Consider the following 15,664-nt stretch of genomic DNA (forward strand, 5'->3'; position numbering starts at 1 on the left):
GGCTTCCATAGCCAGGCTGATACACTCCTGGGAGGGATGGGAGCACTTTGTAGTAACTGGGGGAGATACTTGCCAGCTTTTCCATGTGAGCTTGAACAGATTTTGAAGAGATGTGTCAGACCCTAGCAGGAATACAGAAGTCTCTCTGAATAGTTAGAGAAGTTGAATGCAGGAATTGGTCACACAGGTAATGGAATTACTGAGAAGTCAAACAGGAGGTGGTGAGCCAATCCTGATATTGGCAATAGTAGCAAATTAATGTCACTTGTGGGCTGGGGTGACAGAGGGAAGCGTTGGTGTTATTGGAGCCTGGGGACCAGGCATGCTATGGAAAAATGCAGCCACAGTAGGCCTGGCTGGTCTGAGCTGGCACTGTGGAGGGAGAAAACGGCCCCTGTTGGAGATGCTGCTGAAGACAGACAAGGAGGGGAGAAGTACTCTGGGTTCTCTTTTCCTCCAGGTCTCCAGTCTCTCTCCTGTACCCTCCCTGGCTCATTTCATATCTTCCAACTACAGGGGAACCTTGGAAATGTAGCCTGTGGGCTCAGCCCCCTTGCTATGCAGAGTAGGCCAGGGAACAGGAGAGGAATGGCCTCTGAGGGCTCACAGGTTCAAGCCTGGTACAATGAAGGAGAAGAAAATATGGGACTGAACTGAATAACCAAGAACTACACAAAGTTCTTTTTATAAAGTTGTTTAGAAAGGAGCAGAGAGGAAGAGGGGTTTAGGTTTTCAATTAAAGTATACCAATCAATATACTAGTTAAACACAAAAGTGTGGAGAATGGCAAATAAAAGGAATATAAACATTGAAAACATGAAAGTTTTCATTTGATATTATTTTGACTTGGTGAAATGGGCCTGTATTACATTATTAAAGAGTACACATTTCCCAGAGGAGAATTTTCCTCCTTTCATTTTGTAACAGGTGTCAGCTGTGTGAGGAACAACCAGGGAGAAAGACTATGATGGTCTCATTCCATTGTAGCCCAGGTCAGCCTATGATGAGCTGTGACAATAGCACCTGCCCAGACTCTCCCTCTAGTTCAAGGGAAGCAGTGATCCCTGAGGTCTCTCAAAAACTGCCTGTTATCTCTGGTATGAGCCCTTCTGGCTTTTAGTTGTCCTGGATGCTGAGGTGAAATGAGGTTATTCTAGTTTGTGAATCTGGATACCTGGTGCCACAATCAACAATGGTGCTCTTTGGGGTTCTAATGCTTGCATTTAGAGTATCCTCTTGGCTCTCTCTTATGTAAGCATCCTCTAAGACCTTGCTGTCCAATAGAATTTTCTGTGATGTTGGAAATGTTCTATGTCTGTGTTGTCCTATAGGGTAGCCACTAGCCTACTTGAGTACTTGAAATATGGCTAGTGCAACTGAGGAACGGAATTTTAAATTCTGTTTAACTTTAATTATTCATAATTTAAATCTCCACATATGCCTAGCGGCTACCCTGTTTACAGTGTACGTTTATGGGATTGAGACAGCCTTTGGATGATCTCATTAGTTTATTCCACAAGAGGGAATAGTCTTTCCTTTACTTTCCGGTTAATCAGAAGAATTAAGCTAATTAACTCAGACCATCAAAATAGACTGAAATTTCACTGCAGCCTAAGACTTTGTTCATAATTCCGTTGTTTGTGTGCCCAATGCCCCATGCATCCACAGAGATTCCAAACCTCTCTCCCTGATAAGTCAGGGGAGACAAAAGCTTGGGGAAAAGTTTCTTGGCCAGTGCGACTCTAGGAAGAGGGGCCTAAGGCAGCATTCCAGCTGTTCATGGCCACAGAGTGGTGCTGGAAGTCATCTGGAAGGTGTCCCCCTGCCCCCCAAAGAGGCATCTATGACACCTCTCAGAAGATGCCACCAGAGAAAATTGCCAAAGCCAAAACAGTGACAGAAATAACAAAACCAGGGTGAGATCCACCCCAGAGGATGCCAGCAGAAGACAGAGCATGACTGGACCAGAAGCCTTCTTGCCAGACAAAATTATGACTCCTCATGATGCCATGTAGACTACATTTTACCTCTTCGATGAGGAAGTCAGAGACAAAAATCCTGAAATGACTGAGTTCAAATCTACGTTGAAACACAAAGTGAAGTTACTCCCCAGAAAACTTGAGTTACAGAAAATAATAGACGGATTCTTTCATATGTGTATCTCAGATGTAGTCAACACGGTATAAAAACGGCTAAAACAACAACAAAATGAACTCCGTCCGCGCATCATTGCCACACAGTGTAGCCTGCAGTGTAGACTGGTGCACATGAAGGAGGAACTGCTTTGTGAGCCAGTGTGGAAGAATTTCCAGACTACTGAGTGGAGGAAGCAAGTCACAGGAGAATATATACAAACATTATAATAATAAACTGGCAAAATGGAGTAATACTTGTCTTGGGGATACATGTGTAAGTGGTAGGAACTGTAACACAAGTAGAAGAATAATACAAAAGTCAGGCTAGGCATTACGTCTGGGAGTCGAGGAGGAGGATAGAATCCAGGGGGCTCCCGTGGTAACGGAAATGTTCTTTTCCTTACGCTGTGCGGTGGGGACAAAGTTTACTTTTGTTGTTATTTCTATTGTTAAAGTAACCCATAAGGCTAAGGGAAAAGTATACGTATAATGGGATGTCATTTCTATAAAGTTTAGCATCATATAGAATGAGGAAGAAAATCATGTAGAACAAGCTATTGTTTCTAGATTCGTGTTAAAGTTATAAAATGTAAACCAAGGGGCACATGGCTCGCTCAGTTGGTGGAGCACACGACTCTTGAGCTCGAGGCTGTGAGTTCGAGCCCCACATTGGGTGTGGAGCCTACTTAAAAAAATGTACCCCAAATTCAGGACAGTGGTTAACTCAGGGAAGAGAAGGAAAAACCATCAAGCAGGGCTCATCGGTGCTTCAGTTTCAACAGTCATTTTCATTTTTTCTTTCTTTTTTTTTTTTTTAAAGATTTTATTTATTTATTCGACAGAGAGAGAGACAGCCAACGAGAGAGGGAACACAAGCAGGGGGAGTGGGAGAGGAAGAAGCAGGCTCATAGCGGAGGAGCCTGATGTGGGGCTCGATCCCAGAACGATGGGATCACGCCCTGAGCCGAAGGCAGACGCTTAACGACTGAGCCACCCAGGCGCCCCTCATTTTTTATTTCTTTAGTTGAGTGGTGTCTGTGACATTTTTATATGCCTCAAATATTTCACCAAAACTGTAAAAAGCAGAAACCAGTGTGGCTTCATTAGAAGATCTGCAGGGAAGGCAGCCTCAAAAGAGCAGATAGACCAGAGAAGAAAGCACACGAGGAAGGACAGAGGCCAGATTATCCTCGGTTCATTATGAGTGCTAGAGATAGAAAGAAGTCGGTAGAAAATCCGTGTGCAAAGCAAGCCGTACACTAGGGAAGCATTAGGCCTGTTAGCTGAGGATAACCTCATGTTAACGGGGGGCTGTGAGAAAGTGGAGGGTCCCAGGATTTTATTCAGTCATTCACTCAGCCCAATTTTATTGACTGTTTCCATTGGAAGGCTTCATTCTCATCTCCTGTTTTGTGCACCTTCTTCAGCAAGTGGAGAACAAACTGGAAGGGACTGAAAAACTCCAAAAGTAATCAGTGTCAAGTAGGTAAGGGGTTAAGAGACTACTTAGCATCTTGCATTTTTGTTTGCTTGCCTGCTCATTTTTGAGAGGTAACTTAGGACAGGAGTTAATATGTTCTGGAACCAGATTGCCTCCGTTCGATTCCATCTCAACTGATTGTTGGCTGTGTGTCTTAAGCCTGATGCTTGACCTCTCTCTGTCTTAATTCCATGGTCTGCAAAAACATGAACAACAATATCTACCTCATGGGGCTATGAATTAAATGGATTAATGTATGTAAAGACCTCAGAACACATGCCATAAAAGGGTTTCCTGATAATCCTATCTTCATTAAGTTTTTTTTTTCAAGTTTCTAAGGCTAAATTAATTACCTTCCTAGAAACAGTGTCAGAAATTGTCCTACTAATTGGTTACTCAAGAAGACAGAAATGGAGTCAAGTGTGGTGGGGCTGGGACAGGGCAAGATAATCAGGTGTCTAGGTAGAGGGTTAGACTAGAGATAAAAATTTAAGAATCGTTAATATGCAGATTTCAGTGGCTGATCTTAAACTGGGTCTTAAAATCCTCCAGATGATACTGGATATCTGTCCTTATGGATAAAAACTGCCCCACCGCTATTGAAGTGAGAAGTTTTATCCCTGCTTCGTTGCTCCCACTTACTTTCCTCTTTGGATGGCATTAGTCCGGGGTTCTGTCTTTTTTCGTGTAGTCCATTTTCACAGTGACTTGAATGGACCATGCTAGATATCAAGGAGGGAGGAGATAATAGTTTGTCATCTAAAAGAACAATAATAGTTACTAGTAGCACACATGAGACCAAATAACACACTTTGGAAAAGGAATGCAAGCTCGTTTTGAAAAAGAAAACACAAAATCCTGTGGGATTTAATTCTGACTCACAACAGAAAATTTTATGGGCCTTCAGCCATCTAGTTCTCTGCTTTATTTGCTGACAGCAAGGCCCAGAAAGCATATATTTTCTTACTTTATATATATGTCTCAGGTTTGCCTCTTTTAGTAACTGGGGAGTTGGAAACAGTATTTTTGAGGTGCTTCTATACAACATTTCTTTCTTTCTTTCTTTTTTAAAGATTTTATTTATTTATTTGACAGAGAAGGAGACAGCCAGCGAGAGAGGGAACACAAGCAGGGGGAGTGGGAGAGGAAGAAGCAGGCTCATAGCAGAGGAGCCTGATGTGGGGCTCGATCCCAGAACGCCGGGATCACGCCCTGAGCCGAAGGCTGACGCCTAACCGCTGTGCCACCCAGGTGCCCCTATACAACATTTCTTATATCTGGGATATTTTACTATTGCTGAAATGTATTTAAATTCTAGATGCATATGTTACTATGTGGAGGGTCATTCAAAGCAATGGAAGTTGATGTTGTGCTCGGTGGGCCTTGCCAGTTATGGTCTGTGTCAGAGGCCTGGACTTTATTATTTACGCTCTTCAGGAATATGAGCAGCTTTTTTCTATCCCTTAAGGCTAAGGATGAAAATTAAATTTCTAGAGAAAAATAATCCTTGGGTAGCTTTGGAGAATGGCTAAACTTTTCATCCTATATATTTGACTGTTATCAAGTGCCTAATTGTGCCAGTCAAGATGCTGGACCTAAGGACAGACTTTTTTTCAGAACACTTCATTAAGGTTCTAATTTGGTCGGTTTCTTGTGTCACTGTGTTCATTGTCATTGACTTTCTCTTTATGCTTATTGATCCCTTGGACTACGTATGGTTTTCCCCGTAGTTGTCATTCTGAAGTGGTTTTCTTCTCATAGGAAGTGCCACGTTACTGTCTGGGGAGTGTTAAATAACTTTATGGTCATTTCATCTTATTTTGCTTGGCTTATTTATCAGTTGTCTTAGTCTTGAAAGCAAGAAATCTCAATATCCATCTTAGTGTGTGGTCTCAAGTTTGGAAGGAATTGCTTGTCAGGACTTTTAGAAATATTAGGAACTCCTTTGGATCATTTACCTACTTAACATAATGGAAAAATGGCCCCAAACTCTCTCTGAAATTGCAGTTAATTTATATGAAAAGTGAGGGATCTACTGAGAGAGCATTTTACTACTTGGTGATAATTTAGCTTTAAAAAATGGTGTTAAAAGAGAAATCATTAACCACAGCAATAGCAGCAATGTTTCTGCCATAACAGACATTTCTACTTAATTCTTTGGCCATTAAACCCTTTAGGCCAATCCGCATGAGCAAAAGAAAAAGCAGAGGGAGGATGATGGAGAAAGTTTTTCTCTTTCAATTGTCAGTTTTACCAGTCATATTTTTTCATTTTTCTGAGGTGCAACCTAGGAGCTGCAGAAATGGCTAGGGAAGAATTTAAAAGGATCAAATAGTCTCTACATAGCTATTAAAATAAAAATTCCACCTGCATATTATAGAATTAAGTGATTCTCAGGAATGTATTAGCTCTTAGTATCCCTTCCGTAGTTCTTTTGTTACAATAACTTCCCACAGAGAAGACTTAGTGGCAGAGCTTGTCTAGAAAGAAGCAACAGGCTCTGATTTTCTCTCCAGTATGGGATGATTTTGGAACAGGAAGATTTATTTTCCTTTTGAATTGTGTATACAGTTCTCCAAGAATGCCAGACTGAACATTTTTCATCTCTATTTTCCTTCCGATTTCAGGGCATGTAATAATTTCCCTTCCATAGCTCCATATGGTTAAAGGCTCTCCCCTTTCCCTTCACATCTTTCTTAAATTCTTTGCTTGGATTAATCTTAAGCCAAATTTGAAAAGGGATTCACTGTTTCACAACTGGTGGCTAGTGAAGATGCAGGTTCTCTGGCTTTCGTGTTAAACAATGTCTAAATTTCGGGCGCCTGGGTGGCTCAGTCAGTTAAACATCTGCCTTGGGCTGAGGTCATCATCTTTGTGTCCCAGGTCCAGCCCCGTGTTGGGCTCCCTGCTCAGCGGGGAGTCTGCTTCTCCTTCTGCCCTTCACCCTGTTTGTGCTCTTTCTTTCTCAAATAAATAAATACAATCTTAAAAACAAAACAAACTCTAGCTTCTGAAGCCCTTCTAGTCTCACCCTTGTCCCCAAACCACATTGACTCCATGCCACATTATCCCCATGCTATCATGGGGTTTTCAGATACCCAGAAAGATGCAGCTGTAGCATAAATTGAAACAATAGATTTGGGAATGAGAAAATGGGGGCTGAAGGTGCAATTCTACTTCTTAGTGACCTTAGACCTTTTAGTCAAGTGATTCTGCTTATCTCTAAGAGGAGTGTTCTCCCTACAAAGGACCCCAAAGTGTTATAGTCCAGAGTTTCAGAAGCATCTCTCTGACTTGTGGGTTAGAAAATCTGATTTGTCTTTACTATTCTCTTATGAAGAACTTGATAGAAATTATGGGCCGCTGTTATTTGTCAAGAAAATCATGACTTCAGTCCCAAAAAACATTTACTTCTCAAAGAATGGAATGGTTATTTTCTATATTTGAAACTCTTTTGACCCTGTAGATTGTTATTATGATAAATTCATTTTATAAATCATTTTATAAATCATTTATAAATCATTTTATAAATTCAATATGTAAATCATTTATAAATATAAATCATTTATAAAATAAAGCAAAAAGACTTAGGACTTCCTAATACATTGTTAGTTCAAAACAGTAGCTTCTAAACTTTTTTTAAGATTTATTTATTTGTTTATTTTAGAGAGAGAGAGTGTGAGTGGCAGGAGGAAGGGCAGAGGGAGTAGGGGAGGGGTAAAGAATCTGAAGCAGACTGCTCGATCGAGCTGAAGGCAGAGTCTGATGTGGGTCTCATGACCCTGAGATCATGACCAAAGCCAAAACCAAGAATCAGATGCTCAACCGACTGAGCCACCCAGGTGCCCCTCTAAACTTTTTTGAGTAATACATACTCTACTAATAGATTAGTGCTATACATAAAAATTGAAATTCTGAATTTCTTGTAGCTTTTCTTTGTCCCATGAATGAGTTGTTTGGTTTACTCCCTGGATTATGTGCAACCCTCACTGGAAATTGCTGGTCTAAAGAACAAAAAAAAATTATCAATAGCAGACTATATTGATCAAGAATGTATGAAATCTTGTCACGTGTTCTGTAACTCATTTTCTCTGGTCCTAATCAAAAGCTGATTTCCAAGAGCACGTGTTAAGAATTAGAGTTTTTGGACATGCTTCATTCTAAAGAGAGAATCGATACAATGAAGTAACTTGAGAAGATTAAAGATATAATACTAAACAATTATGAGGTCCTTGAACGTGCAGCGTATAGACAGAATCCCTATGCGTGAGATGGTATGCCGACAGTTGTGAGGTTCTAAAACTTTCTCTCAGGAACTGTTTTAATGACTTCCATATATACATGAAAGAAAGGATCTAGGAGAACATGGAGAAAATTAAAATTTTGTGGAGAATGAAAGCAAGCCCAGGAGTAATTTCTAACCATATGTGTGGGATATTTATAGCCTCATTGTCTTATTCATTCATATCACAGCTCTGTGATATAGGCATTATTCCAGTTTTTTGATAAGAAAAACACAGTTCAGATTAAGTGACCTGCCTAAGATCACCTGTTCAGAGAAGATGGTATCTGAATGCGGAGCCAGCCCTGCTGCTGTCCTTGCCATGACAGGCTGCCTCTCTGTCTGCCATACACCTGGCTTTGTGTCTTTTCTTGTCATTCCCAAAGTGAAAAATGATGAGGACAAATGCTCTTAAAGTGGGTGTCAACCTAAATAAAGAGGTAAACTGAGGTAAGAAGGTGCTATTTGGGAGTAGCAAAGGAATTGCAATTCAGGGCACAACCTGTAGCACGCTAGAGGCGAGTCCTGAGGGTTTGGGGCAGGCCATGGGTACAGGCCAGGAGTGTAGAAAAGGGGGAGTTTAGCAAGAGTCCAAGCAGCAAGTCCATTGGCTTGAGGATGGGGAGAGGTTCTTGGTGGCTCTTCCTTGGTTGAGCGATAAGTTTTGGTTGTAAATTAGGCATTTATGGGAAACTAGTCTCTCAGTCCTTAAGTTTGTTTTCCTGAGGACACATGTTCGAGATTCTCGTTTTCTATCCTCAGTTCCATTTTAGATTGAAATCTTTTCACATGAGGAGTTAGACACTGCTTTCCTACAAAGACTAAGGCCAGAGGCATGGCTAAGGATCATGGAAAAAAGAGTGAAAGACAAATTGGAGTCAAAGCAAATTAGAAGATGCAGGTAAAAAAGTATGGAAGATTTAGCAAAAGCCTTGCATAAACATACAAAATATTAACCATATTTTGGCAAGAAATATTAACTGTGTTTTGAAAAGTTTTTTCCCCCAATTCTAGGTAAAAATGCTAATTATATGAAAGAGTACATTAATAAAGCTTAATGATCTAAACAGGTGGGGGGGTAAAAAGTGCAAGGAAGAAGAAGTGGAGGTGGTGACAGTTTTCTTTAGATAATTGACCTCTTTGAGTTGGGGGGTGCTTCTTAGGAAATTCATATATATTTCAGTTGAAGCTTTTAATATTGTTGGAACTCAGTTATTTGTAGAAAATGGGAACTAGCCATATATACTTTGACTTTTCTTTCCTATTTTTCATTTATTTATTTATTTATTAATTTATTTAAAGATTTATTTATTTGAGAGAGAGAGTGGTGGGAGGGGCAGAGGGAGAGAATCTTCAAGCTGAGCGCTGAGTGCGGATCCTGACGCGGGGCTCAATCTCACAACCCATGAGATCATGACTGGAGTCGAAACCAAGAGTCGGATGCTTATTTGACTGAGCCACCCACGTGCCCCTCATTTATTTATTCTTTTATCTCCACATTTCACTTGCATTTTCTTCCTCACACCCACTAGTATATAACAGTATGTATAAATTGCTTACTGTGCACCAGGCGGTTTTTCAATGTGTTCAGTATGTATCCTGTTTCTTCCTGTATACTTAGAAAATAGCCATGGTTTTGCATACATTTCCCCAAACATTTTATTGTGAAAAATCAAATTACAGAAAAGTTTGAAGAATTGTGCAGTGCACACCATTTAGATTTTACATGTTGCTATATTTACTTTCATGTATTCATTCATTTTCTATCCCTCTATCCATATTTAAATCCAGTAACATGCATGCTGAAGTTTTAGAAGGGCACTGATATCTGCAATTGACTTTGAAATGGTGTCTAGAAATTAAGATTAATGATGTATTTCTTTACAGGTTAGTTAGAATTTACAAACAGAAATGATTGACTTTTAAGGATACTGTTGGATGAGTTTTGACAACTGACATGTGTATTGTTAATTTACATGGATGTTAGTGGGTTCTGAAGCTGTTTCTCTTTTTCATGTTCTCACCACCTCTGCTTTTCGGATGCATCTCTGCTGCCATGTACCCTAATCCGTTGCTGACTGTGCCTACTTTCGGGGGAGCAGTGACTATCAGAAGCCCTGCATTTAGAATACTAAGTGGAGTGCCCTTCTAAGGCACAAGATGATTGTGGGCTTTTTTCATTCATTCCACATTTAATAAGCAGCTATTCAGTGTCTGCGGTGTGATGGGTATTGGATTTATTGTGGTAGACCTTTTTCTGCTGTCAGTACTCGGAGCTTTCTGAGGAGAGAGAGTTATGTAACCATAACACTCTTTCAAGAGAAAATTGTGTTTCTTATCACACTGAAGTCTAACTGAATGAAGCTCCTTAAAATACGCAAAAGGAACATTGAAAATGCATTAACTGGTTCGAATTAGAAATGGATTTGGAAACCTGCTTGTGGAAGTATATGCTACCTTGGTGTTCAAGGTGATAAAACAGCTCACACTTACTGAACACTTAGTACCCAGGAGCCACTGTGCTGGGCATCGCACACCTCATTTCCTTACTACAACTACCCGGTGAGGTAGCTCCTATTTCCTTCATTTTATGGATGGCGAAACCTCAGGTCAGAAGGCCTAATACATTGCCCAAGGGCGTGCAGAGGAAAGGGCAGAGTGGAATTTGGATTTATATCCGTTTCTCTCTAGAGCCTGGGCCCGGAGCATTTGTCGTACTCATCATCAGAAGAGGGGAAAAAAGCTCCAGTAAGGGGTGAATATTTTGATCTAATGAGTCACGGTAGATTGCTGTTTTTGATTCTGTGGAAATTCTGTTATTTCAGATCCACAAAACTGCACGACAGAGTACCGCGTGGATGTCGTCGCTCCTCACGCACTTTGCGTGGAGGTGCGTATTACTGCGTTTTCCGGTGATTTGTGTTTCCTGGGCCTTGATACTCAGATAGGAAAGGCCAACAGAACTAAAACGATGGCGTCCTCTTCAGGTTCTGAAGAGGGCAGATTAGAATGGAGGGGCGGAAAAGGTTGTCTGAGGAGGAGAGAGTTCCCAGTAGTCGCTGGACACAGGTGCAGGGGTAGCTCTCTGGAATTCCTCCCGGGGTTTCTTCATGGGGGATGGGTTATCCTCACAGACACTTGGAAACATGTAGGGGTTTTCAGTTGTCAGTGATTTGGGAGTGCTATGAAATTTAATACGCAGGGTCAGAAATGATAAACATCCTACAGTGCCCGAGTCAGGCTTACACAGAGTGGAATGGTCTTTCCTCAAATGCCAGTTCTACTCCTGTTGAAATGAGGAATGGGAGAAAGCACAAGGAAAGCTGGAGACAGGTGCAGTCTTGAGAATCTGAGGTAACCCTTGAAATGTGTCGGAAACAATTTCCATAAATTTGCATATATATTCTTTTATGATTTTTAAATCATTTGATCTATGGTTTTATCACAATCAAAAATAAAAATATGTGGTTATCACCTTTCTAATCTTAGATTTGTATATTCTTGTTTTTTTTCTCTTTTTCCATTAATCAGACTAGCCAGCATTATGCATTTTAAAGAAATATTTGCAGAAAAAAATTCTTGCAGAGAAACAGTTTTTATATGTTTCTTATTTCTTACTGCATTCTGATCAAAATGTAAATTTTAGTTGCTAATAATGATTTCCTTTAGTTTGGTATTTTTTGATGTTAAATTTTTAATTTATAACATTTAGTACTTGTTTTTAATTTTAACGTATATTAAGGCATTTAATGTCTTATTTTGTACCGCAAGTAGTCTCTTTTTTGTTACTTTTCGGACAATTTATGATTATAATTTTGAAATCAGCAGGGTCCTTCTGGAGTAGCAATTTCTGACTCAAGAAGTGGCACCACAGTTTCTTAAAGAAGATTTACGTATATTTGGAGGTCTTTCTGAGATTCTTGACTCAACTTCCACCTCAGAATCATTCTAAAGATAATCTATAATAATGATAATAAAAAAAATGCTTGATATAGCCTAATCCAGTTTTGGGTCAATAGACAGCAAGTCAGCTTGGCATTGCCCTTCTTTGGGGAAATGATCACTTGTCGTTTGTCTCCTATTCTGGACAATTGACTCCTTCACAGTGATTTTGGTGTTCTAATCCCACAGCTATTCTCACCCCATTGGTGTTTTGACTTTGTATGCATGAATATACACGTTTTAATTAGACTTATGCAGACATTGAGGACCTTTCATTAATAAAATAGTTTTTGGAGTAAACTCTTAAGCAAATTAAATTCTTGTCTGTTCTACCGTTACTGCTTATTATGGTTAGCAAGCCAGTCCTGTCTCTTATGATTAAGTGAGTCTGTTGGCCTCTTCCACTCTGGGATCCTATAATCTTTATTGAAATAATGGGACCTGTCCCAAAGGTGGCTTTCCCACTTGTCTTGATTCACAGGGTTCAACCATTAAAGTGCTTTTCCAAAGACCTCAACATTTAAATATTTCTCAGTGCTGGGCCTTCTTGGGAGACATAATTTGGGATAGATAAATAAATGTATATAATAATTTTAGTTTATTATTCCTGTGTCTCTGGCTCTTTGTATTTTTTCCTACTACATCATATAATCTGGTATCTCAGCCTCCTTTAGCATAGGCCACCTTCAAGTCCACATTTGAGTTAAGCAACCAAGGAAACAGTTGGACGCAACTGGGTTTACCTAGAACTAGTACATTGGGTCCTGCATTCTTGGCATTGATTTCCATATTCATAACCTTAGTAAATCTAAAGTTATGTTCTTTTTCCTCTAACAGCCTCAGAATTCATTTTCATATTATTCTCTGGATTTCTGGTAATAGAAATTAACCACTTGTTGTAATTTTTCTTGTAGATTCATGGTTTGACTTTATAATTTACCTTAAAGGGTGTGGTAGAATATATCTCTACTTTCAGGTATAGAAGCAACAAAGAACAGAACATGGGGAAAATTGGCACTCCTTGTGAAGGAACTATATTAGGTGAATTGTTTACAATCAAGGCTTCTGTAGTAAGTCAGGAACGGACTTAAGGGAAGAGAGAACTACTTCATCTGGCAAGGGAGGATTAGTGTGTGTGTTTTTTGTTTGTTTTTGTTTTTTAAGATTTTATTTACTTATATGAGAGAGAGAGTACCAGCATGGGAAGGGGCAGAGGGAGAGGGAGAAGCAGACTCCCTGTTGAATGGGGAGCCCGACTCGGGGCTTGATCCCAGGACCCCGAGATCGTGACCTGAGCTGAAGTCAGACGCTTAACCAACTGAGCCACCCAGATGCCCCTGGAGGATTAGTGGTTTTGAAGGTTTGGAGGTACCAGTGGACTCCATTCTAGCTCTTAGGGCCTTATTCTTTCTCATTCGGTTCCCTAACTAGTACTTCAGAGAAGGGCTGCGAAATCAGCCGACCTTGCAATTGCACAACTTAAGGTCACACTCTGTGTCTGACTTCCATGTGATCTCAGCCAAACAACTGCAAAATAGAGGAGACTCTATATTACGGTAGTCATAGAAACTCTATTTGGTAATTATGCCTGAAGCCAAGAAATTTAAATATCGAGCCTGGCTTTTGCTTTCTTTAAGCTCTTTGGTGAGGAAGCAGGGAGGGTGCCGTGTGGCCAGTGATGGGTGCTACGTTCCGGGTTACTACAGAGATCTCGTACGTGCCACTTCTGCCAGTTCTTTCAAAGTCATGAGATCTTCACTGCCTTCAAACCCAACCCAGGAAGAAAACCGAAGATTTCTGATTTCGTGTTTGTTTTTGAGGCTCTGTGGACTGCAAACTCTTTGGCACCAGTTGCTCTGTGGCTTACGGTTCTTCGTTTGAATCCTCGCTTGCTAGTTATAACAGAAAGGGCTTTATTAAAGGGTATTAGGTAGCTCCCAGGATCTCTGGGATGACCAGGTCATCAGGCTTTTACATTAGAAATACAAATAAATTTCAAGTTGTACCAATTATATTTAAAGGAAATTCAGTCTGTCCTTACTTTTGGGGCTCTCGTATTGTTTCCTTTTACCCCGAAGGTAATTTCCAGTGAAGACAGTTTTGCCGAAATATGTATTCAATAGTTTCCTTAATCCCTTTGGCTCATGTTACTAGTATCAAAGTCAGGCGAAGATATTAAAACTGAAAGGTAAATCCTACACTCACTTTTAATTGGCAAGGAAACACTGCATGAAATGTTTTATAAACACTGTGTTGTAACCGGGCCAGCGACTGATGCGTTTGTTCTTTCTTCTGCCTGAAAAGACCGGCAGTTGACTCTGATTTACCTTTGGGTGAACTTTTGTTTCTGATAGTAAGCAGATTTTTTTTTTTTTTGCTCTGAGGCTGAAGAGTTGGTGCTTTTACTTTTGTATTTTAGGGAAGATAATTACCCTAGTGCCTTTTGATTTTCCAGCTCTATTAGCTGTTAGTAAAAAGGTAGAAACCCCATTCCTGTTTTATTAAAGCAAAATCCCTCAGTAAATGAACATGGACAAACAACTGTTTTCTATACTCCATTCAAAACGCCTTTTGAATCCTATGTATAGCATTTTGGAATTAGGAAAAAAAATACCTGGGTAATTAACGATTTTAGCTGAAGTGGCCAGAGTCCCAGCATTCAGATTTTTCAGGCAAAGGAACTCTGTTCTATTAAAAAAAAAAAAAAAATTCCTTCTATAACAGAAAACAAAAATGAAAGGAAGGTCTAACTATATTGGCTGCTTATTCTGGCTGTGTTGGTCAGAATTGTTCAATTCTTTCCTTCTCTCCTTATTTGCTGATGCTAGTGCCCCAATAGTCTTTTAGTCTGTTCTCTGAGAAGCAGACCATCATTTTAGAAAATGTACACAGTTCAGGAAATTTCAACTCATGCAAAATCTTTACCTAATTTGCCTTGAGTTGAAATCCTCTGATGTTCCATCTCCCTCCAGGAAGTCTTTCAAGAGACTGATCTCAAGTAACTGTTTATATGCCCTTTAGTGGCTTAAAAAAAAAAATTCCTAATGGTGAATGATCATTAATGGATTAGACTGAAATTTGAGCATATGCAGGAGTGCGGTGAGGAAGGAAGTTGTAAATAGCAGAGGACTCAGGTCTAGGCTCCATTGCAAAGTGCTGGGGAGACGCCTGTGTATATACAGAAGCAAAGACTTTCCCTGGCTCAGGTCAGATTCCTGAGGACAAACTCTGAGACTCTTGGGATTTCCAAGCAGGAGGTTTGTTGGATGATTTTCTCATAAATTCCTGTAGGGAAGTGAAGGAAGCAGGATAGGGCAGAGAGAAGAGTTCAACTATGATAGTTTAAAAAAAATTTTTTTGAATATTACTTTTTAAAAAATATATATTTTAAAAAATGTGAAACAGAGGTTTATTATCTAGTTTTCTTTCTTCCTCTCTCCCACCCACTGTTTTTCCTTCTCTCTCCCTCCCCCTCTCTCTCCCTTCCATCTTCCCTCCCTTTCTCTCTTTCTCTTTCTTTCTTTCTTTCTTTCTTTCTTTCTTTCTTTCTTTCTTTCTTTCTTTCTCTTCCTTCCTTCCCTTCCTTCCGTCCTNCCTTCCTTCCTTCCTTCCTTCTCTCTCTCTCTCTACTCTTTCTCTCTCTCTCTTTCTTTCCTGTTGTTAAATTTTATTTCCAGTATAATTAACATAGTGTTATATTAGTTTCAGATGTACAATAGAGTGATTCAACAGTTCCATATATTACTCAGTACTCATCAAGATAAGTGCATTCCTTAATCCCCTTCACCTATTTCACCCATCCCCCCAACCATCAGTTTGTTCTCT

The sequence above is a fragment of the Ailuropoda melanoleuca genome, chromosome 16 (assembly GCF_002007445.2).
Source record: "Ailuropoda melanoleuca isolate Jingjing chromosome 16, ASM200744v2, whole genome shotgun sequence".
NCBI lineage: Eukaryota > Metazoa > Chordata > Mammalia > Carnivora > Ursidae > Ailuropoda > Ailuropoda melanoleuca.